The sequence below is a fragment of the Herpailurus yagouaroundi genome, unplaced genomic scaffold (assembly GCF_014898765.1).
Source record: "Herpailurus yagouaroundi ecotype Mexico unplaced genomic scaffold, PumYag 139, whole genome shotgun sequence".
In the NCBI taxonomy this organism is placed as follows: Eukaryota; Metazoa; Chordata; class Mammalia; order Carnivora; family Felidae; genus Herpailurus; species Herpailurus yagouaroundi.
Window position 1 is genome coordinate 3902596 of NW_024412394.1, and position 5000 is coordinate 3907595.

The 5000-nt window shown below is 48.7% G+C and overlaps 1 protein-coding gene across 3 annotated transcripts in view; it reads left to right on the plus strand.

The window, feature by feature from the left end:
* Positions 1-5000, plus strand: part of FGD2 (FYVE, RhoGEF and PH domain containing 2) — a 31238-nt gene that overhangs the window by 12289 nt on the left and 13949 nt on the right. The window lies entirely within an intron of this gene.

Genomic DNA, 5000 nt, shown 5'->3' on the forward strand with positions numbered 1-5000 from the left:
AAAAATAAATAAACGTTGGAAAAAAAAAAAAAATCTTTAAAAAAAAAAAAAAAATATATAGATGACACACATTCCAGGGGCCCCCGGGTGGCTCAGTTGGTTAAGTGCCGGACTCCGTGTCGGGCTCAGCGCTGGGCATGGAGCCTGCTTGAGCTTTTCTCTCTCCCTTTCCCTCTGCTCCTCCCCCCATCTCAAAAAAAAAAAAAAAAGATCGTTAAAATTTTTTTTTTTTTTTAAAGATAATACAGGGGTATCTGGGTGGCTCACTCAGTTGAGTGTCCGATTTCAGCTCAGGTCGTGATCTCACAGCTCAGAGTTCGAGCCCCGTGTCGGGCTCTGTGCTGACAGGTCGGAGCCTGGAGCCTGCTTCAGATTCTGTGCCTCCCTCTCTCTCTGCCCCTCCCCTACTCATGCTGTCTCTTTCTCTCCACAATAAAATAAACATTAAAAAAAATTTTTTTTAAAAGATAATACATATTCCAAAATCAAATATAAAAAATATATACAGTGAAAAGTCTCCTCCCCACTCCATCCTCTAGTCCCCCTTCCTAGAGACAGTCTTTCCTTCTTTTTTTAATCTAAAAATTTTATATAAAAATGTTTTAATGTTTATTTATTGGGAGAGGGAGAGTGTGTGTGGGCACGAGTGGGGGAGGGGGGAGAGAGAGGGAGAGAGAATCCTAAGCAGGCTCTATGCTGTCAGCACACAGCCTGACACGGGGCTCTATCTCTGGAACCGTGAGATCATGACCCGAGCTGAAATCAAGAGTCGGACGCTTAACCGACTGAGCCGCCCAGGCGCCCCTAGATAGCCTTTGCTTCTTATGAGGCCTCCCAGAGGCAGTTGTTACCTACACAAACTAATAACATGTTTATTACTGCTTTTTCACTTTGTTTCGCATAACCAGTGAAACTGTTTTTCATAGACACTGTCCTGCACTTTGCTTTTTTTTTTTAACATTTATTCATTTTTAAGAGACAGAGAGAATGGAGCTTGAGCAGGGGAGGGGCAGGGGCAGAGAGAGAGGGAGACAGAATCCAAAGCAGACTCCGGGCTCTGAGCTGTCGGCACAGAGCCCGACGCGGGGCTCGAACTCACTGACCGAGAGATCATGATCTGAGCCGAAGTCGGACGCTCAACCGACTGAGCCACCCAGGCGTCCCCTGTACTTTGCTTTTTTAACTAACTGCTAACTCTGGTGATTGCTGCACGTGAGTAAGATACCAGCTTCCTACCCTCCGTGTAGCCACAGAGTATCCCAGTGTGTGGAAAGTACTGGAATTTGTTGGTTCAGCCAACCCACCGCTGAGGGACCTTTAGATCGTTTTCAGTGAATTAACCAATGAATTAACTACGTACGAGACGGCGTGTGAGTATATCTGTAGTTAATCCCATTTAAAAAAAATTAAGGAATAAACCATGGTCCATCTAGACAATGGAATATTATTCAGTGATAAAAAGAAATAAGCTCTCAGGCCATGAAAAGACGTGCAAGAAGCTGAAATGCATTTTGCCAAGTGAAAGAAGCCAGTTTGAAAAGGCTACGTGACATTCTGGAAAAGACAAAAGATCAGTGGTTTCCAGGGGTGGAAAGGAAAGGATAAGTAGGTGGAGCACAGAGGATTTTAAGGGCAGTGAAAAACTACTTTGTATGATACAATATGATACATGCCACTACATATTTGTCCAAACCCACAGAAGGGACTACACCAAGAGTAAATCCTAATGGAAACTATGGGCTTTGGGTGACAGTGCTGTGTCAACGTAGGTTCATCAATTCTAACACATGTGCCGCTCTGGTGGGGGTGTTGATAATGGAGAGGCTCTGTGTGTGGGGGCGCAGGGGGTATATGGGAAATCTCTGTATCTTTCTCTCAATTTTGCTGTGAACCTACAACTGCTCTAAAAAAAAATTAAAAGTCTTTGAAAAGAAAACCGAGGCCCAGAAAGGTTACATTTTGCTTGGGGGTCACACAGCAAATCCTGGTCTGAGCGATCAAACCAGGTATAGCCACGGCCAGAGCCCCTGTACCTAATCACCATACTGGACTGCCTCCTGTTAAGGCTTCAACTCACAGGGGCAAACTTATGCTGAATCACAGGCATAGTGGAGTAAGTGGTGGGGGAACCTTCTTGACAACTCCTCTCTGATCACTCCTGAGTCCCGGAGCGTCCTGAGGGCTGGGGCTGGGAGAAGCAGAGGTCAGGTCCGGGCTGTCCTGGTACCCTTCCATTTCTCCATCTCTTACCCCTATCACCACCTCCCTGTCCTCACCCAGGACCTGTCCTAGGAGGGAGGTTCAGGTAGGAGTTGAGCCAGGACCCTCCGTCCTCTGGAGAACCCCTGGGCCTCAGAGAGCCCTCAGCAGGAGGGCCTTGCCCTTGCTCCCGACTAGGCTTGCCTGGCATTTGGGGCCCAGTCAAGGGGCCTGGAAATGAGTGCAGCCTGAGAGGGTAATGAAAGCCAGTAGAGGGACCTGGGCAGCCTGTGGGCATTCCAGCCCACTCCCCGTGCCCGAGTTGACTGAGGTCTTTTATGAATGCAGCCCCTCACCCTGGGACATCCAGCTTCCCTTCCTCAGTCTTCAGAATGTCCCAGAGGCCGGGGTGTGTGTGCAGGCTTGTATGTCTGGGAGCCTTGGTGAGGGAGACTGAGAAAGGCATGTTTAAGGAGAATAACAGACAGACAGAAGTGGAGACAGGCGGCCTTGTCTCAGGGCTGGCAGAGACCCAGGCATAGAAAAAGAGAGGCAGAGATTGACAGAGAGAAAAGCCAAGAAATAGAGAGGCCGAAACAGAGTCATAAAGAGAATATACGCGGAGAGAGGACTGAGAGCGTCAGACCCTTAGAGAATGTGTTGAGGGGTCAGTATGTGCCGGGTTCCTGGTGCCTACCAGTCCCACCGAGTACGTTCCCTGCACAGTGTGTCTGATGTTCCATTGGCCACACAGCACCTTCTCTTGAATGGCTCAGGCAGGGCAGGCACAGAGCTATCCGCCTGTCCACTTCTGTGCAGGAACTATTTTCTGAGTCTGAAGTCTAAAGGCAGTTCTGGCCTTTGAGCACCATGATGGTTCCCACCGGCCTATGACCCCCTCGCCTCCTCCCTTCTGGATATTGGGGAGGCCTAGTTCTCACCAGCTGATTCTCCCCAAGGTCTGAGTTGGTCCTAATGTTGTGCTGTCCTGCACGAGGCCAGCCTGGGGAGAAGGAAGGGATAAAGGCACACACATACCCAGAGTCTCCATGTACAACTGCGCAGGTTGGGCACTGCACCAGCATGCCTCCCCTAAGATGAGCAAATCTCATCTGGATTGTCTATTTACAGTTCTTACTTCTAAGTTTTTATTTATTTATTTTTGAGAGAGAGATGGGGGAGGGGGTGACAGAGATAGAGGGAGAGAGAGAGAAAATCCTAAGCAGGCCAAACGCTGCCAGCGCAGAGCTCGATCTCACAAACCTCAAGATCATCACCTGAGCCGAAATCGAGAGTCTGGGGCTCAACTGACCGAGCCACTCAGGTGCCCCTTTAGTTACAATTCTTATTGTCCGGCAGATGGCAGTCAAGCGACTTGTTCCAACGAAACCTCAACATTATGCCAGTTTGCCAACAGATGTCAGTAAAGTGTTTTGAAGAAGGGGTGTCTTTTTCTAATTAGCACAAAGGCACCGTAGGGGTTAGCAGGGGCCTGAACCGGCCCAGACCTGGGGAGTGGTTGACACTGGACACAGCAGAGCCTGGGAACTGGCCTCCAGAAGCTTCCAGCCTGCCCCTCTGCAGAGGGGATCCTGGAGTCTCAGGCCAGGAGCTCCCCTCGGTTCCCCTTTTTCTACTAAAAGCATCATATTTCTTTTTAGCTCTGGATCCCAAACCTCAGATTTCTCTTTTTTTTCCCCCGGCCCCCCCCCCCCCACTGGTCGTGGAGTCTTGGCAGATTTCCTGATATTGTCCCCCAGGGAGAAACGTTCTCTCTTCCCAGGTAGCAGGCAGGCCCCTCGTCCCCTTGCACACAGCTGCGGGAGGGGCTTTCTCCGACACCTCTCCAACAGCTGCTCCAGGTATAAACCCTCGGAGCCTCCCATTGCCAAGAGTTTGAGTCCAAACCACATCAGGCCCCTCCTAGAGGGAACAGACTGATTCTGTGGGCCTGAAGGTGAAGGAGACCTAACGTGGGGCAGGATGTACCCAGGGTCACTGTTCTCCGGGATGCGGCGAGCCAGCAGAGAGTCTCGAGTGTCAGTGGAACAACAAAGTTCTGCCACACTAGGGCTCTTGTCTATGTCTTAGTTTCCCTTTGTGACTCTCTCTCTCCACACTGCCTGGAAGAGGTCTGTGCTTGTAAGACTCTGGGAGAGGCGTGGAAATAGATGTTCTTGCCCCTTGGGGGCCCAAAACCTGAATTTGAATCCTCATTCTACCCTGTAGATGCCGTGTGAGCTCAGGCAGGTCTCCTGCCCTCTCTGAGTCTCCATCTCCATATCTCCTAAAGGAGGGTGATAACATCTCTCTCTCTCCCAAGATTGCTGTGAAGATTTTCTTTAAGTTCCTATTACAGGCATTTTTGAGCCAAGAAAGTAGTACAATGAACCCCTGTACGCTCATCACCCGGTTTCAACAGTTGTCAACCCCAAACCAGCCTTGTTTCCTCAGGAGTCTCCTTCCTAATCCCCTTTCCACTGGATTATTTAAGAGCAAATCTCAGATGCATAATCATTTCACCTATAAACACAGTACGTGTCTGAAAGAGAAAGGACTGTCCTTTTTTTTTTTTGCCATAAAAGGTGACAACGGTACTGTTATCACATCTGGCAAATGAATAATAATTATTTAATAATATTAAGATCCTTTGGTTTTCCTTGACTGTCTCATAAATGTCTTCTCACAGCCGATCTGTTTGAATCCTTTGTGGTATGTTTCTTACATCCCTTCTAATCCATTACACATCCCTTTCCTCTTTTTTCTCCTTTGTTAATTGAAGAAACCAGCTCATTCCCTGG